The sequence below is a fragment of the Moschus berezovskii genome, chromosome 16 (genome assembly GCF_049115385.1).
Source record: "Moschus berezovskii isolate FMDL1 chromosome 16, NW_MosBer_1.0, whole genome shotgun sequence".
NCBI classification, from domain to species: domain Eukaryota; kingdom Metazoa; phylum Chordata; class Mammalia; order Artiodactyla; family Moschidae; genus Moschus; species Moschus berezovskii.
This window is the reverse complement of record NC_142475.1, coordinates 78,822,306-78,847,178: the sequence shown is the minus strand read 5'-3', so window position 1 is coordinate 78,847,178 and position 24,873 is coordinate 78,822,306. Positions and strand designations below refer to the sequence as shown.

At 42.3% G+C, this 24,873-nt stretch overlaps 1 non-coding gene across 1 annotated transcript; it reads right to left on the bottom strand.

The window, feature by feature from the left end:
* Positions 1–3,220: 3,220 nt before the first annotated feature.
* Positions 3,221–3,293, bottom strand: TRNAR-UCU (transfer RNA arginine (anticodon UCU)). Its single transcript has one exon. It is a non-coding gene; the product is annotated as a tRNA-Arg (tRNA).
* Positions 3,294–24,873: the final 21,580 nt, after the last annotated feature.

Genomic DNA, 24,873 nt, shown 5'->3' with positions numbered 1-24,873 from the left:
GGACAGATTGGTTTTAAAGGGATTGGGGAGGCAAGTTTCTGATTGCTTGCTTTTGAACAAGTAAAAATAAAAACACAGAGTAGCCGATAGCAATTATGACAGAAAGACTTCAGCTGGTCTGAGACAGAGGAGAGGGAGGAAGGTCATCTGAGCCAAGGATGTGACCTGAACTTCAGATTCTAATTTTTGCCCAGGCAGTTTTTTCAAACTTCTTGTCATGTAATTAAAATAAAGGCCAGGGAGCAAATGAAATGAATGTTCAAACATCTAGGAGCAGAATGTGTCTGTACTGTCTGATATCTCAGGCTATATGAGTTTATAAACTTATATACTATACGAGCATATAAATTCAGGGTATGTGAGTATTTATAAAATTATCCTCAAAACTATCGCTATATCTATCTGAAATATTGCATAACAAAAACAAAATGAGAAGAAATGTCTTCTCGGCACTTTAAAATTTCCTTGGGTTGTGGTTGATGACCAGTGGCCCATCCCTCCGAGTGAGGAGGGTCCCCGTGGCTGAGCGAGCAGGAGGCCTGATGGCCAGTACCCAGGGCCTTAGAAGGGCTGAGAGGGGCTGCATCCTTTGGGACTGGCCAGACCCTGAGGTGCCCATGACTTCTCTTCTGTTTATGCCGTTATGTAGAAATGTACTTGGGCACTTTCAAGATAGGGAATCAAAAAATGTTTTTCGATAATTGGGAATCTCCAATGCTTTAGGAAGCTCTTGTGAGATTTCAGAGATTCAAAAGAGGGGATCCTTTGATGCTGAGGTGGGAAAACCTGTCAGGAAGTGCCCATGGTCACTGGTTAAGGCAAACCATTCTGTTTAGAATGTTGGAAACAAAAGCATGTTAAAATTGGAACCCTTTAACTCACAGACATAGAGAATAGACTGTGGTTGCCACAGAGGAGGAGTGGGGGGGGGATGGAGTGGGAGGGTGGGGTCAGCAGATGTAAATGTCTATATGCAGGAAGGATAAACAACAAGGTCCTACAGTAGAGCATAGGGAACTGTATTCAATATCCTGTGATAAACCATAACGGAAAAGCATATATTAAAAGAAAACACAAAACAACAAAAAAAGATTGCAAAGTTTTACAGAGGTGATTAAATTAAAGTAATCATGTAGGTGACTAAAGTAAGTCAGTTCAGTTCAGTTCAGTAGCTCAGTCATGTCTGACTCTCTGCAACCACATGAATCACAGCACGCCAGGCCTCCCTGTCCATCACCAACTCCCGGAGTTCACTCAAACTCATGTCCACAGAGTCGGTGATGCCATCCAGCTATCTCATTCTCTATCGTCCCCTTCTCCTCCCGCCCCCAACCTTTCCCAGCATCAGAGTCTTTTCCAGTGAGTCAACTCGTCGCATGAGGTGGCCAAAGTATTGCAGTTTCAGCCTTAGCATCAGTCCTTCCAATGAACACCCAGGATTGATCTCCTTTAGAATGGACTGGGTGGATCTCCTTGCAGTACAAGGGACTCTCAAAGTAAGTCAAGAGGTGATTAAATCAAAGTAAGCCCTAATCCAACCTAGTAAGAAGAAGAGACACCAGGGATGCACCTGCACAGAGAAAAGACCTCGCAAGGACACAGTAAACAGCAGACCATCTGCAAGCCCAGAGGGGCCTCAGCGGAAACAAAGTATGTTAGCTGCTTCAGTTGTGTCTGATTCTTTGTGACCCCATGAACTGTAGCCCGCCAGGTTCCTCTGTCCATGGGAGTCTCCAAGCAAAAATACTGGAGTGGGTTGCCATGCCCTCTTCCAGGGCATCTTTCCAACCCAGGGATCGAACCCAGATCTCCTGTGTTGCAGGCAGTTTCTTTACCATCTGCAAGCCAAGGAGAGGGGTCTCAGTGGAACCAAACCTGTCCACATTTGAACTTATGTTCCAACACCCAGAACTGTGAGAAAATGCATTTGTGTTGTTCTGGTTGCCCAATTTGTGGTATTTTGTTATAGCATCTCTAGCTAACTAATACAATAACTGTGGTAATTATCTTTTATCATCAATATCTTTCTCCAAAAAGTCTGAGCCAACACTATCCTACCCGCTTCTATTACCACTAAAAAAGACCCAAACAAAGTAAGAGAAATCCTGGCATTTTTTTCCCTCCAGATGGAAGTTATGAGAGAGACAACTCCTCTTTCAGATGATTTTCTCTGTCCTTTTGGGTGAACCTCCAAAAGAACCAACACCTGCTAACTCACTTCTCTGCAAACTAGATGGTATTTCAGGCTTTTGGAGGGTTTATAAACCACCCTCTCACTTGACTGCAAACACAGCTCCCGCAGGTTGAGATGCAGGAGTGTGAGCTACTTGAAAAGCTTCAACCTCCTTCATCTTTCTTTTTTAAAAAATATTAATATTTGATATATTTGTATTTACTTTGAACTTTTTATTTTTCCTTGGGGTATAGCCGATTGACAATGTCGTGGTAGTTTCTGGTGACCAGCAAAGGGACTCAGCCATACATGTACATGTATCCAATGTTATATACCAGCCTGCATGGGAGGGGGCTTTGGGGGAGAATGGATACATGTTTATGTCTTTTTAAATCATTCTTTTTTCAAAGACTCTATCTAGTATGAAGTGTGCCCTTTGCCCTGTGGGACAGCTCCTGAATCATTCAAACTGCTGCTAAACGTTGTTATTTTTTATTCTGTTCAGTTCTAGAAAATAAGGTGCTGCCTCCTGGCTTCATTCTGCCAGATTTCATCCTTTCATTATGCCTTCTGGTTTCAGAGGGGCCTCTTGAGTGAAAGAAAATGGAGCAGGGGTGCGGTTCTGCCAGGAGGCTTTTTTTTTTTAATTATGTATTTATTTATTTTTGTCTTGCTGGGTCTTTGTTGCCATGCTGGCTTTTCTCTAGATGTGGCGAGCAGGAGCTACTCTTCACTGAGGTGTGAGGGTTTCTCATTGTGGTGGCTTTTCTTGTTGTTCCTGGAGCACGGGCCCTAGGGCACTCGGGCTTCAGTAGCTGCAGCAAGTGGGCTCAAGGAGAGGTTCCTGGGCTCTAGAGCGCAGACTCAGTAGTTGTGGCACACGGGCCTAGTTGTTCCATGGCACGTGGGATCTTCCTGGATCCGGGATGGAACATGCGTCTCCTACACGGGCAGGCGGATTCTTTACCACTGAGCCACCAGGGAAGACCCAGCCAGGAGGCTTTAAAATTTTTTTTTGGCTGTGCTGTGGGGCACATGGGACCTCAGTTCCCCAACCAGGGATGGAACCCGTGCCCTCTGCATTAGAAGCGCAGAGTCTTAACCACTGGACCATTGGGGAAGTCCCTTGTTGCAAGCCTTCATCCTGTCTGAGATCTAGACGGTCCTCAAGCTGGGTCTCTGCATCCCTGGCAATGATCTGGTATGAGTGGTGTGAGCATCATCAGATGCTGCTCCTACTGTGGGACAGAAGGTCAAGAAATGTGTGAACTGGAAACACACTTCTGAGCAGCACCATCAACACGGTGGTCTCTTCCATGACTTACATCTCATAACTGGAATTAGCAGCCCAAGTCTGGCCTCAATGCTGAGCAGCACTATTGTGCCGTGTGCTCCAACACCATAGTTCTGGGAATTTGTGTGTGGTGTGCTGAAAGATTGTTTTAAGGGGAACAGTTTATGGTGAAGCCTCCTGAGAGCGCCTCTGCACTAAAACAGTTCGATATTTATAAATGCCTGGGAGGCGGATGGGCTCCTGAAATTGCATCCCCACCTTCAGAAACATTTTTAAAGGGCTTGTTGAATATTAATGTGGTGTACAATGACTTTTGAGCTCTTGCCAAGAGTGCTAGAGTAATATAGGATACACATGTCCCAGGGTGCCTGAAAATTATTTTAATTTACAAAACCCGACCCAAGCTGCTGTTGGTAGATTTGAACTTGAGGGCAGATTTTGCAAAAGAGGTAGAAAATTTGCAAAAGTCTATAAAGAGGCATTAGAATGCAGCCCAGGACTGAGAGCATGTTGAAGCACATGAGAGCACAAGTGCGGGGAGAGATAGTATAAGACATTCAGAAGCACAAGATGCTTTAGGACCTGCAGTTTTTGCAGGTGAGTCACAGGTGGCTGTAAGGAAAAGGGAGGCAGGGAGCCCAGATCACCCTGCTCAAGGAATCCTCACATCCTCACCATTTCTCCTGGTCCTGCGCTACTCGACTTCTCTCTTCTGATTTTTCTATCATTTTATTTTATTTGTTTATTTATTTTTAGTTCCCATTGCTTCTTTTTCTACTATTTTGTTAAGCTGAACAATCAGCTTTCTTTGTCTCCACCTCCTTAGGGACCTTCAGTTCAGATCAGTTTAGTCACTCGGTCGTGTCTGACTCTTTGCGACCCCATGAATCACAGCACACCAGGCCTCCCTGTCCATCACCAACTCCCGGAGTTCACTCAAACTCACGTCCATCGAGTTGGTTATGCCATCCAGCCATCTCATTCTCTGTCGTCCCCTTCTCCTCCTGCCCCCAATCCCTCCCAGAATCAGAGTCTTTTCCAGCGAGTCAGCACTTCACATGAGGTAGCTAAAGGATTGGAGTTTCAGCTTTAACATCAGTCCTTCCAATGAAAACCCAGGACTGAACTCTTTTAGAATGGACTGGTTGGATCTCCTTGCAGTCCAAGGGACTCTCAAGAGTCTTCTCCAACACCACAGTTCAAAAGCATCAAATCTTTGGCGATCAGCTTTCTTCACAGTCCAACTCTCACATTCATACATGACCACTGGAAAAACCATAGCCTTGACTAGACAGACCTTTGTTGGCAAAGTAATGTCTCTGCTTTTTAATATGCTATCTAGATTGGTCATAACTTTCCTTCCAAGGAGTAAGCGTCTTTTAATTTTCTGGCTGCAATCAGTATCTGCAGTGATTTTGGAGCCCCAAAAAATAAAGTCTGACACTGTTTCCTTGGAGACCTTACCTTTCTCCTAAAACACATTTCCCCTAAACTGGTGGCTTAGTAGTAAAGTATCCACCCGCCAACTCAGGAGACTTGGGTTCAATCCTTGGGTCGGGAAGATCCCCCAGAGAAGGAAATAGCAACTCACTCCAGTACTCTTGCCTAGAGAATCCCATGGACAGAGGAGCATGGTGGGCTACAGTCCATGGGGAGGCAAAGAGTCGGACACCCTTAGTGATTAAACAACAACAAGAGCCACCTACTGTGTGATATATTAAGTACCTTTCCTCATGTTTTATCAAATAGCTTTTTTCCTTATCTCTACATCATGTCAGCATCCTCTCGTGTAAAATGGGATGCTTTTGTATTAAGATCAAGTACAAAAAATGCAGATTATTTTTAGATTGAAAGAAGATGACATAACGTTTAAAATATAAATAAGCTAAGCTTGAATTGAAAACTCTGACCTGGAGCACAGGCATCTTTGTTAATTATCTATTGGGCTATGCAGACAGTGTTTGCACGGGGACAACAGAATGTAAGTTTTCTCTGAAGTCCTGCCACGTATTGGTTAATTCATGCAATAAGAATTTATTCTGACATTAATTAAAAAGCAACCATCACAAAATGTCTTTCTATTCATGGAACAGAAAATAGTGCATTCTTTGTAGAATCAGGCAAAATTTCAAAAATTGTCCCTACAACAAATAGATGAACATAAATTTTAGTGCCAGTGCTTGTGGTTTAGTCCCTAAGTCATGTCAGACTCTTGTGACCCCGTGGATTGTAGCCCACCAGGCTCCTCTGTCTATGGGATTCTCCAGGCAAGAATACTGGAGTAGGTAGCCATTTCCTTCCCCCGGGGAATCTTCCTGACTCAGGGATTGATCCTGGATCTCCTATATTATAAGCAGATTCTCTATTGATTGAACCACTAGAAAAGCCCCTTAGTGCCAATAATCAAGAACAATTCCTCTTAATTAGAAATATTTTGTTCTCATAAAAGTTCTGACAGAACTAAAGAAAAATTGAATAGGATTTTAATAAATATCAGAACACTGTCTCTGACAAACAAAAAATATTACCTATACTGATACAGGGATTTTTATTATTTTACAGGAAAAGGAAGTAGACTGCAGGGAAGTTACCTCCAAAAATCACACAGAGCGTCATCAATGAAACCAGGATTTCTCTCCACTCTTCTCAGTTCCAAAGGTCGTGCCCATGCAAACAGGAAAAACTGGGTTTACAAGCCCTGCATTCTCGGCCGTAGTCAAACATATAGATAGGTCTAAGAACCTCTTGATGAGGGTAAAAGAGTAGAGTGAAAAAGCTGGTTTGAAACTCAACATTCAAAAAACTAAGATCATGGCATCTGGTCCCATCACTTCATGGCAAATAGAGGGGGAATAAGTGGAAACAGTGACAGATTTTACTTTCTTAGGCTCCTAAATCACTGTGAATGGTGACTGTAGTCTTGAAATTAAAAGACACAGCAATCCAGGGCAGCAGTGTCAGCAGCACCCCAGGCTTCCACCCAGAGCTGCAGTCTCCTGACGGTTCTCTCAGCAGTAGAGGATGTGCATTGCCTTCTATATGTCCCTGTCCTGTGTCTAGTAGACAGAAGATGTTGTTCAGCTGCTAAGTCAAGTCCTGGTCTTTGTGACCCCATGGACTGCAGCATGCCAGGCTTCCCTGTCCTTCACTATCTCGCAGAGTTTGCTCAAATGAATGTCCATGGAGTCAGTGATGCCCTCCAACCATCTCATTCTCTGTCGCCCCCACTCCTGCCCTCAGTCCTTCCCAGAATCAGGTTCTTTTCTAATGAATTGGCTCTTCACATCAGGTGGCCAAAGTATTGGACATTCAGCTTCAGCATCAATCCTTTCATTGAAAATTCACAGTTGATTTCCTTTAAGACTGACTGTTTTAATCTCCTTGCACAAGATATTATGCAGTTAATCCCTGAAAAATAAGCATTAATAACTTACTTTTTTTTTTTTCCAGTTGCCATGGGAGAAGCCAATGAACAGTATGAAAAGGCAAAAAGATATGACACTGAAAGATGAACTCCCTAGGTCAGTAGATGCCCAATATGCTACTGGAGAAAAGTGGAGAAACAACTCCAGAGAAAATGAAGAGACAGAGTCTAAGTGAAAACAATGCCCAGATGTGGATGTGACTGGTGATGGAAGTAAAATACAATGTTGAACAATATTACATAAGAACCTGGTATGTTGGGTCCATGAATCAAGGTCAGTTGGAAGTGGTCAAAGAGGAGATGGCAAGAGTGAACACTGATATTTTAGAAATCAGTGAACTGAAATGGAGCAGAATCAGCTTAGTTCAGTCGCTCAGTCGTGTCTGACTCTTTGCGACCCCATGAACCACAGCACGCCAGGCCTCCCTGCCTATCACCAACTCCCGGAGTCCACCCAAACACATGTCCATCGAGTCGGTGATGCCATCCAACCATCTTATCCTCTGTTGTCCCCTTCTCCTCCTGCCCTCAATCTTTCCCAGCATCACGGTCTTTTCAAATGAGTCAGCTCTTTGCATCAGGGGGCCAAAGTATTGGAGTTTCAGCTTCAGCATCAGTCCTTCCAATGAACACCCATGACTGATCTACTTTAGGATGGACTGGTTGGATCTCCTTGCAGTCCAAGGGACTCTCAAGAGTCGCCTCCAACATCACAGTTCAAAAGCATCAATTCTTCGGTAATCAGCTTTCTTCACAGTCCAACTCTCACATCCATACATGACCACTGGAAAAACCATAGCCTTGACTAGATGGACCTTTGTTGGCAAAGTAACGTCTCTGCTTTTTAATATGCAGTCTGCTGCTGCTGTTGCTAAGTCGCTTCAGTCGTGTCTGACTCTGTGCAACCCCATAGATGGCAGCCCACCAGGCTCCGCCATCCCTGGGATTCTCCAGGCAAGAGTACTGGAGTGGGGTGCCATTGCCTTCTCCGAATATACAGTCTAGGCTGGTCGTAACTTTCCTTCCAAGGAGTAAGCGTCTTTTAATTTCATGGCTGCAATCACCATCTGCAGAGATCTTGGAGCCCAGAAAAATAAAGCCAGCCACTGTTTCCACTGTTTCCCCATCTATTTGCCGTGAAGTGATGGAACTGGATGCCATGATCTTAGTTTTCTGAATGTTGAGCTTTAAGCCAGCTTTTTCACTCTCCTCTTTCACTTTCATCAAGAGGCTCTTTAGTTCCTCTTTGCTTTCTGCCATAAGGGTGGTGTCATCTGCATATCTGAGGTTATTGATATTTCTCCCGGCAATCTTGATTCCAGCTTGTGCTTCTTCCAGTCCAGCATTTCTCATGATGTACTTTGCATATAAGTTAAATAAGCAGATGACAATATACAGCCTTGATGTAACTCCTTTTCCAATTTGGAACCAGTCTGTTGTTCCATGTCCAGTTCTAACTGTTGCTTCCTGACCTGCATACAGGTTTCTCAAGAGGCAGGTCAGGTGGTCTGGTATTCCCATCTCTTACAGAATTTTCCACAGTTTATTGGGATCCACACAGTCAAAGACTTTGGCATAGTCAATAAAGCAGAAAAAGATGTTTTTCTGGAGCTCTCTTGCTTTTTCAATGGAGCAGAATGGGTGAATTTAATTCAGATGACCATTATATTTACTACTGTGGACAAGAATCCCTTAGAATGGAGCAGCCCTCACAGTCAACAAAAGAGTAAAAAATTCAGTACTTGGGTGCAGTTTCAAAAATGACAGAAAGATCTCTGCTTGTTTCCAAGGCAAACCATTCAATATCAAAGTGATCCAAGTCTATGCCCCAACCACTAATGCTGAAGATGCTGAAGTTGAACGGTTCTATGATGACCTATAAGACCTTTTAGAACTAACACCAAAAAAGAAAAAAAAAAAAGTTGTCCTTTTCATCATAGGGGACTGGAGTGCAAAAGTAGGAAGTCAAGAGACACCTGGAGTGGCAGGCAAGTTTGGCCTTGTGTATAAAGTGAAGCAGGCAAAGGCTGACAGAGTTTTGCCAAGAGAAGGCACTGGTCATAGTGAACACTGTGTTCTAACAACACAAGAGACGACTCTACACATGGACAAAACTAGATGGTCAATTCTGAAATCACATTGATGATATTCTTTGCAGCCTAAGATGGAGAAGCTCTATACAGTCAGCAAAGAAAAAAAAAAAAAATCTGGGAGCTGACTGTGACTCAGATCATAAACCTCTTATTACAAAATTTAGACTTAAATTGAAGAAAGTAGGGAAAACCACTAGGCCATTCAGGTAAGACCTAAGTAAAATCCCTTATGATTATACACTGGAAGTGACAAACAGATTCAAGGAATAAGATCTGATAGAGTGCCTGAAGAACTATGGACGAAGGTTCACGACATTGTAGAGGAGGTGATGGTCAAGACTGTCCCCAAGAAAAAGAAATGCAAAAAAGCAAAATGGCTGTCTGAGGAGGCCTTACAAATACCTGAGAAAAGAAGAGAAGTGAAAAGCAAAGGAGCAAAGGAAAGAGACACCCATTTGAATGCAGAGTTCCAAAGAATAGCAAGGAGAGATAAGAAAGCCTTCCTCAGTGATCAGTGCAAACAAATAGAGGAAAACAATAGCATGGAAAAGACTAGAGATCTCTTCAAGAAAATTAGAGATACCAAGGGAACATTTCATGCAAAGATGGGCTCAATAAAGGACAGAAATGGTATGGACCTAACAGAAGCAGAAGATATTAAGAAGACGTGGCAAGAATACACAGAAGAATTATACACAAAAAGATCTTCATGACCCAGATAACCACAATGGTGTGCTCACTCTCCATGAGCCAGACATCCTGGAATGAGAAGTCAAGTGGGCCTTAGAAAGCATCACTATGAACAAAGCCAGTGGAGGTTACGGAATTCCAGTGGAGCTATTTCAGGTCCTAAAAGATGATGCCGTGAAAGTGCTGTACTCACTATGCCAGCAGATTTGGAAAACTAAGGAGTGGCTACAGGACAGGAAAAGGTCAGTTTTCATTCCAATCCCAAAGAAAGGCAATGCCAAAGAACATTCAAACTATTGCACAATTACACTCATCTCACAGGCTAGCAAAGTAATGCTCAGAATTCTTAAAGCCAGGCTTCAAGAGTACATGAACCGTGAACTTCCAGATGTTCAAGCTGGATTTAGAAAAAGGCAAAGGAACCAGAGATCAAGTTGCCAACATCCACTGGATCATAGAAAAAACAAGAGAGTTCCAGAAAAACATCTGCTTTATTGACTATGCCAAAGCCTTTGACTGTGTGGATCACAACAAACTGTGGAACATACTTAAAGAGATGGGAATACCAGACCACCTGACCTGCCACCTGAGAAATCTGTATGCAGGTCAAGAAACAACAGTTAGAACTGGACATGGAACGACCGACTGGTTCCAAATCGGGAAAGGAGTACATCAAGGCAGTATACTGTCACCCTGTATTTAACTTACATGCAGAGTGTATAATGCAAAATGTGGATTGGATGAAGTACAAGCTGAAATCAAGATTGGCAGGAGAAATATCAATAACCTCAGATATGCAGATGACACCACCTTTATGGCAGAAAGCAAAGAGGAACTAAAGAGCCTCTTGATGAAAGTGAAAGAGGAGAGTGAAAAAGCTGGCTTAAAACTCAACATTCCTAAAACAAAGATCATGGCATCTGGTCCCATCACTTCATGGCAAATAGATGGGGAAACAATGGAGACGGTGACAGACTTTATTTTCTTGGGCTCCACAATCACTGCAGATGGTGACTGCACCCATGAAATTAAAAGACGCTAGCTCCTTGGAAGAAAAGCTATGACCAACCTAGACAGCATATTAAAAAGCAGAGACATTACTTTGCCAACAAAGTTCTGTCTAGTCAAAGCTATGGTTCTTCCAGTAGTCATGTATGGATGTGAGAGCTGGACCATAAAGAGAGCTGAGCACCAAAGAATTGATGCTTTTGAACTATGGTGTTCGAGAAGACTCTTGAGAGTCCCTTGGACTGCAAGGAGATCTAACCAGTTCATCCTAAAGGAAATCAGTCCTGAATATTCACAGGAAGGACTGATGTTGAAGCTGAAATTCCAATACTTTAGCCTCCTAATTTGAAGAACTGACTCATTTAAAAAGACCCTGATGCTGGGAAGATTGAAGGAAGGAGGAGAAGGGGATAACAGAGGATGCAATGGTTGGATGGTGTCACCGACTCGATGGACATGAATTTGAGTAAACTCTGGGAGATGGTCATGGGCAAGGAAGCCTGGTGTGCTGAAGTCCATGGGGTCACAAAGAGATGGACACGACTGAGTGACTGAACTGGATTGATGGGAGGGTAAGTGTTTCTTGTCGGGATTTGGGAGTAACATGATCTGACTTGTGTTCTATAAAGATCATTTTGGCTCCTGAGAGCTGAATGAAATGAAGAGGTAAAAAATAGAAACTTATTAGCAATCTAGGCAGGAAAAAAACCGTAAACTGGGGATTTGTCTGGGTTCACGTGGGAAATGAGTAATAGGGAGGAGTTCACGGTGCCTCTTGGTTTTAGGTTTAGCAATCAGGTAGAAGGTGTTGACCGCAACTGAGGCTGTAAATTCTGTTTAAGGGCTTATATGTAAGAACTGTGCTTGCGATGTGCTGAGTTTGAAATGTCTGTTAGCTAGTTAACTGTAGACATCAGGTATGTGATTGAATTTGATGCTGCAGCTTTGGATTACATCAGAGCTGTAGGCATAAATTTGGGAGTCATCAGCAAAAGGTGGCATTTAATGCCTTTGGATGCTGAACGAAACATAACAGGTGTTTGATAACTATAATTATGTGGTGGGTGAGTGTGATGCCATAACAATATGAGGTGGGGGGAGGAGAAGGAGGGTAGTGCTCACAATTATCAATGGTAGAAACAGTCACTTTATGAAATACATACTCTGCACAGTTGAGATGATCGGGCCAGTATAAAAGCACAAAATGGAGAAAACAATGTTAGGGATGTTATGTTTAACTGAAAGGGTGAACCACAATCTCTGATTTTAAAATGACTTATTTCACTCTCTTATGATTTATTGCTAGTGTATAATTGTTTGAATGTTATACATAAAACAAAATTTCAGGAAACAGGCAAGATGCATTTATCAATATTCAAACCAGGAAAATTCATTTTGATGCTGCTTACCTAAGGAGAATGGTTCAAAATGTATTGAAGGAAAAAGCTCTAAAATATAAGGGAACCAAAGGATACATAAAATGCTATGGAAAATTAGGCATTTTTTTATCATTACAGAAATATTTGCATTCACTTAGGAGAATGAATAAAAAAAATTTTCCAAAGTCTTTGCCACATGAAATTGAATTTTTTTAACTGTAAAAAATTAGCAGCTTGATAATAACATAAAGGGATGAAACATTTTTTTTCTAATGATGCAAAGTGGACTGAAACCATCACAACCACTGCCAGGAAAATTTCTACAAACAGATTGTTCTCCTCTTATTAGATTGGTGTTAATAATTATCCAGGCACCAAATGGCAGTTTGGAGAATTGCTGGAAGAAGACTTTCAGACCAATTCTTCCAATTGAGACATTCAGGGACTAAAAAATGTGGGGAATTGAATTAAAACACTGGTAAAGCAATTTGTTTTCCCTTCTCTGTTACAAACAAGCTCATGGAGTCTGCTAGTGACTCTCATAGCTGGTTGGAGGGCCCGGGCAGAGGAGGTGACGTTCACCAAGACCAGGGTCACCTGGCCCCAGGGCAGTCAGTGTGGATGGCCCCACTCAGCTTCCACCCTAGAGGGAAAAACTCTATTTTGAGGAGACTTCTTACCACAAACCCAGCGAACAAAGTAGTGTCTGCAAAGAGGTGATTACAGATTGTTGTTCACAGATTTGCAGGTGAGAAAACCCTGACCAAAAGCAAAGGTGTCCTCTTCCAGCCCCTTTATCCTCTAATCCACCCATCACAGCGGCTGGTAAACTGTACGTCATGAGTATCACAGAGACCCTTCAGAGGCAGGACTCTCTTTCTTTCTCGGGGAAGCAGTCCTATGTACTGGGAAACAGACTGTTACCTACTGTCCTGTAAATTAATAACATCAAGGTTTTTAACATCTTTCCCTGAATTGTTCATTGTGCATATTGCTAAAGTGAAATTTGAATTTTCTGAGTATTTCCTTTTAAATGTTATTAGAGAAGAGGGAGGAATTTGTCCATAAAACATCACCCAAATATGAATGGTTAGTTGTACAATGGCTCTTCATTTCTGCCCCAGGGGAGGGAATATATAGGTTTCCAAGGTGACTCATTGGTAAAAAATCGACTTGCCAATGAAGGAGACACAGGTTCTATCTCTGGGTCAGGAAGATCCCCTGGAGGAGGAAAAGGCAACCCGCTCCAGTATTCTTGCCTGGGAAATCTCATAGACAGAGGACAGTCCATAGAGTCACAATGACTCGGTGACTGGTGACAGTCCATAGAGTCACAATGACTCAGACACGACTGAGCACGCACTCACTATATGGTTACATGTCACACCCTCTCTATTTGCCCTCCAAAGGAGGGTGAGGCTCAGAACCAGTTTCAACTTTTTAGAGGAAAATTTATGCGTCGAACCTGGACTGGTCACTTATGATAATATACATGCTACAATTCCATTCTCTCCAATCATTCCACCTTCACCCTCTCCCACAGAGTCCCAAAGACTGTTCTAAATGCCTATGTCTCTTTTGAGAAAAAAGAAAAGAAGAGATCTCTCTGGCATATGGCTTAAATGAAACCAGCAGAAAGCTAGGCTAGTGAAAATAATATCTATCAATAAATGTTGAATCACATTTTGGGTACAAGATACATGTGTGTGACTTCTCTCAGTCTCTTGTTATCATAGAATGCCCACCTTCTTGTTTGTTTTCAGAGAATCAACATATTTCGCTTAGCTTAAAGAATTGAGACACCATCAGTTTTGACCAACGCCAAAGGGATCTAGGTAAAACATTAAAAAAAAAAAAAACGGTAGTTGAATTAAAATATAAATACTACTTTTCTCTGTACAAATAATGTCACAAAACCAAGTTTCTTTCTCATGGAATAAATCAGAAGACATTTACCATTTTAGTTTTCTATGGGCTTCCCTGATAGCTCAGTTGTTAAAGAATCTGCCTGCAATGTGGGAGACCTGGGTTTGACCGCTGGGGTTGAGAAGATCCCTTGGAGAAGGGAAAGGCTACCCACTCCAGTATTCTGGCCTAGAGAATTCCATGGACAGTATAGTTTATCCATATTAATTATAAAATACCCACTTTCTAGGCATTTCAACACATATTACCATTTTTTTCTACTTTGAATTAGAAATTCTAATATAATCTGTCATTACTAGAATGACTTCCCTCAAGTTATCTTACAAAAGAGGCTGAAAATCTAGAATGAAGATGTTTTGATCTGTTCTTGCATAAATAGCTTCATGCGGCTCAGCTCCAGAGAGAAAGTGCTATTAATGTGGAATTATTAGATTCAGTGAATTTACTGGTTCCAAAACAATGTTTTCTTGATGGATGCAGAATTTCTTTTGTTTGTTCCAATGTTATTTAAGGTAAACTCTAACCTTAATTTCATTTTAATCTGCCTTCTTCAATATGAACTGTACCTGGACCAGATGACTTCTATTAAGAGAATTATCTTCTGTTACTAGTACTAGTGTTAAAAAGAAAAGTGCTTTTGATTTGTGGAGTTGGAGAAGACTCTTGAGAGTCCCTTGGACTGCAAGGAGATCAAACCAGTCAATCCTAGAGGAAATCAGTCCTGAATATTCACTGGAAGGACTGATGCTGAAGCTGAAGCTCCAATACTTTGGTCACCCGATTTGAAGAGCTAACTTGTTGGAAAATACCCTGATGCTGGGAAAGATTGAAGGCAGGAGGAGAAGGGGACAACAGAGGACAAGATGGTTAGATGGCATCTCCGACTCGACGGACATGAGTTTGAGCAAACTCCAGGAGACGGTCATGGACAGGGAAGCCTGGGATTCTATAGTCCATGGGGTTGTAAAAAGTCAGACACGACTGAGCGACTGAAATGAACTGAACTGAGTGAGAGATACAAGAAAAAATAAAGTAGCAGTGGATGGGGAAACAGTGGAAACAGTGTCAGACTTTATTTTTTGCGGCTCCAAAATCACTGCAGATGGTGATTGCAGCCATGAAATTAAAAGACGCTTACTCCTTGGAAGGAAAGTTATAACCAACCTAGATAGCATATTAAAAAGAAGAGATATTACTTTGCCAACAAAGGTCCATCTAGTCAAGGCTATGGTTTTTCCAGTAGTCATGCATGAATGTGAGAGTTGGACTGTGAAGAAAACTGAGCACCGAAGAACTGACGCTTTTGAACTGCGGTGTTAGAGAAGACTCTTGAGAGTCCCTTGGACTGCAAGGAGATCCAACCAGTCCATTCTAAAAGAGGTCGATCCTGGGTGTTCATTGGAAGGACTGATGCTGAAGCTGAAACTCCAATACTTCGGCCACCTCATGAGAAGAGTTGACTCACTGGAAAAGACTGATGCTGGGAGGGATTGGGGGCAGGAGGAGAAGGGGACGACAGAGAATGAGATGGCTGGATGGCATCACTGACTCAATGGACATGAGTTTGAGTGAACTCTGGGAGTTGGTGATGGACAGGGAGGCCTGGCGTGCTGTGATTCATGGGGTTGCAGAGTAGGACACGACTGAGCGACTGAACTGAACTGAACTGAAGATGACTGAAGTAGAAATTGTTTCAGTGGGAGAATTTTAATAATGTGTCTTTAGAAGAAAGTCCCCAAGAGATCATCTAATCCAACTTCTTATTTTTCTGTTGGAGGAAGACAAAAAGAGATAAAATCATTGGATAAGAAGTATCTTGCAGATCAAAGGCTAGAATGTATGTCAAATGAGTAATTCAGTGTCTTTTCTAGCTTGGCTCATATCAATTTTATTTCTTTACTATGTCTGAATCTATCATGTATCTCTCTATCTATAGATCTGTCTATTGATTTATCTACTGATTCATTTATCTATTGATCTATCTTCATCTACATCTATGCCTATGCAATCATGACTTTCTATGTGAATATGCTTATATAATCTTGTTCTCTAAAAGTATTCAAATGTGGAAGAAAGTTCAAAACAGCTTTTCCCATGCCATGTCACCTAGTGTCTTGAAATAAACTGAGAATTTTAAATAATATGAAAGTGATGTCCTAAGGAATTAAATTGAATTATGCTTAATTGGGGATATAAGTTGTATATCACCCACATTAACTTATTTTATCACTTATATAAGTTATAATTAACGTTTTACAAATATTTTGTTGCAAATTAACCCAACCCATTAAAGAAATGAGGTTATAGTGGCAAGGCTGGCCAAATAAGCTCAGTTCAGTTCAGTTTAGTTGCTCAGATGTGTCTGACTGTTTGTGACCCCAAGGACCACAGCACACCAGGCTTCCCTGTCCATGACCATCTCCCAGAGTTTACTCAAATTCATGTCCATCGAGTCGGTGATACCATCCAACCATTTCATCTCTGCTGTCCCCTTCTCCTCCTTCCTTCAATCTTGCCCAGCATCAGGATCTTTTCCAATGAGTCAGTTCTTCACATTAGGAGGCTAAAGTATTGGAGTTTCAGCTTCAACATCCTTCCAGGGAATATTCAGGACTGATTTCCTTTAGGATTCACTGGTTTGATCTCCTTGCAGTCCAAGGGATTCTCAAGAGTCTTCTCCAACACCACAGTTCAAAAGCATCAGTTCTTTGGCGCTCAGTTCTCTTTATGGTCCAGCTCTCACATCCATACATGACTACTGGAAAAACCAGAGCTTTGACTAGACAGAACTTTGTTGGCAAAGTAATGTCTCTGCTTTTTAATATGCTATCTAGGTTGGTCATAGCTTTTCTTCCAAGGAGCTAGCGTCTTTTAATTTCATGGGTGCAGTCGCCATCTGCAGTGATTGTGGAGCCCAAGAAAATAAAGTCTGTCACTGTTTCCACTGTTTCCCCATCTATTTCCCATGAAGTAATGGGACCGGATGCCATGATCTTCATTTTTTGAATGTTGCGTTTTAAGCCAGCTTTTTCACTCTCCTCTTTCACTTTCATCAAGAGGCTCTTTAGTTCCTCTTTGCTTTCTGCCATAAGGGTGGTGTCATCTGCATATCTGAGGTTATTGATATTTCTCCTGCCAATCTTGATTTCAGCTTGTACTTCATCCAATCCACATTTTGCATTATATACTCTGCATGTAAGTTAAATAAGCAGGGTGACGGTATTCCGCCTTGATGTACTCCTTTCCCGATTTGGAACCAGTCGGTCGTTCCATGTCCAGTTCTAACTGTTGTTTCTTGACCTGCATACAGATTTCTCAGGTGGCAGGTCAGGTGGTCTGGTATTCCCATCTCTTTAAGTATGTTCCACAGTTTGTTGTGATCCACACAGTCAAAGGCTTTGACATAGTCAATAAAGCAGATGTTTTTCTGGAACTCTCTTGTTTTTTCTATGATCCAGTGGATGTTGGCAACTTGATCTCTGGTTCCTTTGCCTTTTTCTAAATCCAGCTTGAACATCTGGAAGTTCACGGTTCATGTACTCTTGAAGCCTGGCTTTAAGAATTTTGAGCATTATTTTGCTAGCCTGTGAGCTGAGTGTGATTGTGCAATAGTTTGAATGTTCTTTGGCATTGCCTTTCTTTGGGATTGGAATGAAAACTGACCTTTTCCTGTCCTGTAGCCACTCCTTATTTTTCCAAATCTGCTGGCATAGCGAGTGTAGCGCTTTCACGGCATCGTCTTTTTGGACTTGAAATAGCTCCACTGGAATTCCATAACCTCCACTGGCTTTGTTCATAGTGGTGATTCCTAAGGCCCACTTGACTTCGCATTCCAGGATGTCTGTGACTCAGATCATAAACTGCTTATTGCCAAATTCAGACTTAAACTGAAGAAAGCAGGGAAAACCACTAGACCATTCAGATATGACCTAAATCAAATTCCTTATGATTATACACTGGAAGTGACAGATAGATTCAAGGGATTAGATCTTACAGACAAAGTCCCTGAAGACCTACGGATGGAGGCTTGTGACATTGTACAGGTGACAGTGATCAAGACCATCCCTGTGAAAAAGAAATGCAAAAAGGCCAATAAGCTACCTGAGGGGAAATGCTTCAGAAAAAAATGCCAGAAAAAACTTACGGATTATAATAAACTGATGGTGGTTTCATTGGTCAGTCATGTCCAACTCTTTGTGACCCCATGGACTATAGCCCATCAGGCTCATCTGTCCGTGGAATTCTGCAGTCAAGAATACTGGAGTGGTTTGCCATTTCCTTCTCCAGGGGATCTTCCCGACCCAGGGACTGTAAGCAGATTCTTTACCAACTGAGCTACCAGGGAAACCCCTATAATAAGTTAGTGATAGATGAATAATCTCCATTTGATTCATATGTGTATTTCTCACTGACTCAAGTCGAGCTTTATTAATATGCTTTAACTTTCAGTTCAGTTCAGTCGCTCAGTCGTGTCCGACTCTTTGCGACCCCATGAATCACAGCACGCTAGGCCTCCCTGTCCATCACCAACTCCCGGAGTTCACTCAAACTCATGTCCATCGAGTCAGTGATGCCATCCAGCCATCTCATTCTCTGTCGTCCCCGTCTCCTCCTGCCCCCAATCCCTCCCAGCATCAGAGTCTTTTCCAGGTTTAACTGTAGATGTTGTAAAAGATGAACTTCCTTCTCATTTCCTAACAACAATAACTAATAAAATATTAGTACCCAATGTGCCAAGCACTATTTACATCATTGTTGCTCAGGCATGCCTGACTCTTTTATGACCCCAGGGACTGTAGCCCGCCAGTCTATGGAATTTCCCAGGCAAGAACAGTGGAGTGGTTTGACATTTCCTACTCCAGGAGCACTGTTTTAGTTACACAATTAATCAAATTAGGAATAAGAGAGCCTTTGCTATTTTCTTTTCACTGAGGCCTCTGATCTGACCGTCCATCCAGGGGCCCAGCCAAAAGACCCACTTCCGGTCATGGGCCCTGACTCGTCAGAACTCAGTCAACCCTGGCGGGGCCCTGAGTATCTGGTTCTGCTGCTTCCCATGCCCTCACTGGATTCTGGTGCATCTTTTGCTTTTATGGTCCATCCATTTGCTGATCTAAATGCATTGATGGTTTGTAGAGATCGTGTGTCTTTTGGGTGAAAGACGATAAAGAATCTGATTTATTAGTCTCTCCTGTTTGTCTGCTTTGTCTGTCCTGAGCTCAAATCAATTAAGGATTCACATACTTTGGGGAAGAGAATCGCTCTTTGGTTTGAACAGTGAGTTTCTTAATCCTGTGTTTACCTCCGACCCATGTCTGAAATTCTGCACCAAAGCCAGAGGCTTTCTCTCCCTGAGTCACAGGTGTCTGCGTCTGTGACTCAGAAAGGCCTTTATCTCTCACTGGTGAGTGTGTAATACTTCCTTTTCTCCTGATGATATTACTAAATTAGATTATAAATCTCTTAAAGGAACTATGCTCTGATTGTACCTATATAAGTCAAATATTTGTAAAAGTTCTAGAAATGAAGGAAATGTAACTTTTGGTACTCTCAGTGTTCTCAAAAATTGTATTCTTATAGCCCGACAGGCTCCTCTGTCCTTGGAATTCTCTAGACAAGAATACTGGAGTGGCTAGCCATTTCCTTCTCCAGGGAATCTTCCCAATCCAGGGATCAAACCTGATCTCCTGTATTGCAGGCAGATTCTTTACCATCTGAACCACTAGGGACTCCATATTCTTATCAAAATCAACCCAAACAACATTCTCCCTATTGTGCAATAAGCTGAATGAAATTATATCTTTCATTGTCCAGTGCATTTTATCCTTGACACCAATGATCTACTTTCTGGCACTAGAGTATTTTTCATGTTCTGGAATTTTGTATAAATGAAATTTGTCCTTTTTTTTTTTTTTAGTCTGGCTTCTTTTACTCACCATATTGTTTCAAATATCAGCACCTCACACCCTTTTATGTCTGAGGAGTATTCTATTACATGAATGGGCCACAACTTGTTCATCCACTCACCTGTTGCTGGACATTTGGGTTGCTTCTGGTTTGGAACATTCATGTACAAAAACTTTCATGGACATATGCTTTCACTTCTCCTGGGTCAATCCTAGCAGTGAGAAGGCTGGTACTGAGCAGATTTCAGTGTTTAGCTCTAATGCTCTTGTTAGAATGTCATGAAATTGAACCCTTCTTTTTATGCAGCCAAGGGAGTGATTTTAAGCAGAAATTTTTCACAGAGAGATTTTCCAAAGCTCACAGGATGACCTAAACAATACTTTCGACAAGAACAATGAATTTGAAAAATCTGTGTGGCTTCTACAGTTTTTATTCAAAAAGAGAGAATCTAGGTTGCCTGAAATATCTGTAAGTTTCAAATAATATTTCCAATAGCATAAAATTATCCCAATGAAATGCTGTTAACCAGAAATTATACTAGTGATGGGCATAAACACAAATGAATAGATCAGAAGCTTCATTGATACAGGAAAGTAATATTATGAGGGTGATTGTGGGAAATGTAAGATACAGAATTGAAAGAAGATGAAAGAGGTTAAAAAATTATCTCAGAATGGTCATTTAAGCACATTTCTTTTTAAAGTTATTTTTGGATGTGGACCATTTTAAAAGTCTTTATTGAATTTGTTACAGTATTGCTTCTGTATTATGTTTTGGTTTTTTGGCCACAGGGCATATGGGATCTTAATTCTCTGACTAGGGATCAAGCCTGCACCTCCTACATCCAAAGTGAAGTCTTAACCACTGTACGGTGAGGGAAGTCCCTAAGCACATTTCTTTATAGATAGTATCTGTGCCTCTAATCAGCTCCTTCCTATGGGCCTATAATCATGTTCAAGACTTTTCCCTGAGAAATAAACCTGAAAGACACTTTGCTCCCACCCTCCCCCATGACCCATCCCCCTTCGTCTTGCAGAGCCAGTTCTTTGTCAAGTTCCCACTGGACTGTAGATGGCCTTCTGGAGAGGATGGGTTTCCATTCCATGTTCCTGCTCAGTCATATCTGACTCTTTGCAACCCCATGGACTGTAGTCTGCTAGGCTCCTCTGTCCATAGGCTTTCCCAGGCAAAAATACTATAACGGATTGCCATTTCCTCCTCCAAGGGATCTCCCTCATCCGAGGATCGAACCCTCAGCTCCTGCGTTACAGGTGGATTCTTTGCCCAGGGAGCCATGGAGAAGTCCTGGGCTTCCATTATCAGCAATATCAGCAATTATCACCAATTGCTCCCCTCAGTACTGTTCATCACATGCTTCCTGCTTAGCCATCTGCTGCCCTGATTCTGGGGTCCTGCCTTCCGCCAGCGATTCTCCTGCATCCTCACCTTTCGGGTGGACTCCTGCCTCCTTCTTATAAACCTCAGGGTCCTCACTGCTCTGTCCTCTCTACACGCTTGCTCTGATGCCAAGGTGGGGATGTCAACTTCTCTTGAGTGAACAGACTCAGGAGCCCCTGGAAGAGGGTGAATTAGGAAAAGGCAGCCCGCCCCCTCCTCCCTGCAGAGGCACAGCTGAGCCCAGGGCAGGAGGTTCCCGGAACCTGTGCCCTCAGGCATCGCCCTCGGACACCCTTTTTCCGGCTCCGGGTGTCTCTTTGCTTCTAGCTTGGTTCTCACTGTTTCAGGAAATGCAGTTTAAAATGTTCCTCTGCACTGCAGGTCTCCTCCTTTAACTCACCGCCCCTTCATTCTGCTCTGATGAAGGAGACTGGCGTCTGTAATTACAAACAAGATTCACCTCCAACTGGCATGTTTTCTGAGAACAGCAGGAAGCACACAAGTATTGATACTAATGTTTTCTGGATAAAATTACAGGTTTTTTGTTTTTTTTTTTTCATCCAGAGTAGCTTATCAGAATAGCTTTAACTGATATGATTCCCCACTCATCTCTTCATATCATTTTAATAAAAATGTATGTGTTTATATATGGTAGAAAAATTATTGGAGAAATACTGGGAGAAGGTGAGAATGAAGTTGCTACCAGGAAATGGTCACTGATGTTGTGTTAATTTAAAGATTAACATTTCAAAAAATCTCTTTTCAATATTTCTTTGTACTTCCTAATTTTCAGTGCAATTTTGTCTGTGCTAATTTTGTCTTGCTAATGTATTTGTGTGTCAATGAGGAATAATTTGCAAGAAAAAATACAGCCCAATATTAAATAATAACAAACAGCATTGCTGTTGTTTCCACTAGAGGTCAGACAAAATAAACGTGCCGGAGACTTTGTTCCTGTGTCCTTCATGAAATATAATAAAGCTGAGCTATTTCCAGTGCATATTAAACACATGCTTTGTATTTCTCCTAGCTTTTCCACGGAGCCAGAAGAGAATGCATCTATTACTCTAGATTATGTAGTCGAAATCGTATCCGTTTATTACTCTGACTTTTTAAATGAAATGAATAGTTTATGAATTAGTAACAAAATTGTAACCATTTACAACATTATATTCCTTACCCGACTATTGCTAACTCGACTCATAAAGATACATGAAGTTTCATATATATTTAAAAAAGACATACAATGTGAATCAGTGAAAGGATTTTGCTCAAGATTCTTTTGTAATCACTAGCCTTAGTAATGAGCATATATGATATGTTAGAAACAGACTTACAGACACAGAGAACAGACTTGTGGTTGCCAAAGGGAAGGGGAGGAGAGGGAAGGATGGATTGGGATAGTGGAGTTAGCAGACACAAACTGGTATATTTAGGATGGATTAACAACAAGGTCCCACTGTATAGCACAGGGCACTATAGTCATTATCTTGTGATAATCCATAGTGGAAAAGAATATGAAAAAGAATATATGTGTATGTATAACTGATTCATTTTGCTATACAGCAGAAACTAACACAACATTGTAAATCAACTATACTTTGATAAAATTAAAATACAGATATATTAAACACTGAAGTTCAGTAAAATCTCTACTGAGTACCAGGAGAATCTTCCTCTCTACCCACCGTCTCTCAGCCACCTCCTACCCTTGAATCATTACTGTGAAGATGGAATGGACATGCCTGGGGGCACGAGGACCCAGCTTTGATTTGCGTCAAAGCTGTGACCTCAGGTGAGCTCAGCAAATTCTCTGAGTCACGGCCTGTGTTCACAGTTGGATGGAGCTATAGGGACCAGGGCCAGTAGCTGCAAGGGCCTGGGTGTGTGTGTGGGGTGGGGACTGGATCATGGAGGCAGGAATTCTTACAGTGAGATGCCCCCAGAAGAGCACAGACCCTCTTAGATTCTAATGGGTTTGGAGAAGATTCTGGAAAGCCTGTAGATTATGGGGCAGAGATGTGAGTTAAATCACAATTTCCTCTAATATCCAAACAACACAGAAGCTAGAACTTGAGGACGTTTATAATACTTATAAATAATGCTACCTCGAACGATTTTACCTTGTGAACGACAGTTAAGTAAAACACACCTTACAGGTTAAATACCATTAGCTGCTCATACCTCACTTCCCGAGAGTTGTCCACATGTTGTGGCTACGCCCTGTGGACCCCACAACCTCTGCATTCCAACTCTTCCTCGCCTGCTCTCGTCTGCTGTTTTTTATGTCCCTGTCCCAGGTGATGCCCCTGTATCACCTTCTGCGCTAGTCAGATCTGACCATCAATATTGGCCCCCCATCCTGGGCTCCATCCTGTGCTTCATGTGTCTCTTCCTTGTCTCCTGCCGGCTCCTGCGTACAGGTATCCATCTCCCATCTCCGCTCTGTGATTCTGTCCATCCTTCAAGTCCCAGCTCAACTATTACCTCCTGGAAGTGAAGGGCTGGGGGTACACTCAGGTCAAAGCACCGACACCCCCTGCCTAGCTTCTGGGAGATGTGTGACCCCACTGAAGGGAGCCCCCTGGGCCTGGCCACGCCCTCCATGGACTGCAGGGTCTCAGGACTCCTTGGAGGGTGTTGGTGGGTCCCAAAGGCCCAGCCCCCTGGCTTCAGCATGGACCAGCTCTGCAGCACCAAGCCAACCCAGCAGTGGAAGCGCAGTGTCCCAACCACTGGAACACCATGGATGTCCCTACTACCAGTATTTTTAGAAAAAGCCTTCAAAAATTTTAGGGACTATTAAAAGACTTCCCTGGTGGCTCACATGGTGAAGAATCTGCCTGCAATGCAGGAGACCTGGGTTCCATCCCTGGATCAGGAACATGCCCTGGAGGAGGGTATGGCAACTCACTCCAGTATTCTTGCTTGGAGAATCCCATGGACCCAGGAGCCTGCCAGGCTACAAACCATGGGATCACAAAGAGTTGGACACAACTGAGGGACTGACACACACACAAAGGACATTATTAAAATGAGAAAATTTTCCAGGTCTACAAAATAGAGTCTGCAGGTGAATTGATTATAAATTGACCAAGCAGAGCTTTTGACCAAATTCAATCAGAGAATAAACTGGACTATCTTCAAATAGAATGTTGTGTAGGTTTGACTGGAAGAGTATCATGAGTGCAGAAGAGATGGAAGAAAAACAAATTAAAACGAGTTGTTGGAAGTTGTCATGGTCCATGAGATCCAAGTAAACCCTTTCAGTGAGGCCCACCCCCCACCCCCCACCCCCCCCGCAGGTCCTGTAAACCAGCCCTTCTCCCAAAGAGTAACAGGTCAGGTTCTGGATGGATCAAGTACAGAAACAGCCTCAGAATCCTGTGGGGACATTCAGGAAGAAGATGCGCGTGATGATAGGAAATGGTTTTGGAACCGAGCGCATCGTGGGAAATGTGTGTAATTCAGCCGCAGGAACAGGCTAAAAAAGGCTATTGAAAAGTTGATTCACTCATTGTGTGGGGCCAGATCCAAGTGTAATTGCAGTGGAGAAATTAGCATTCCATTATTGCAGAGCG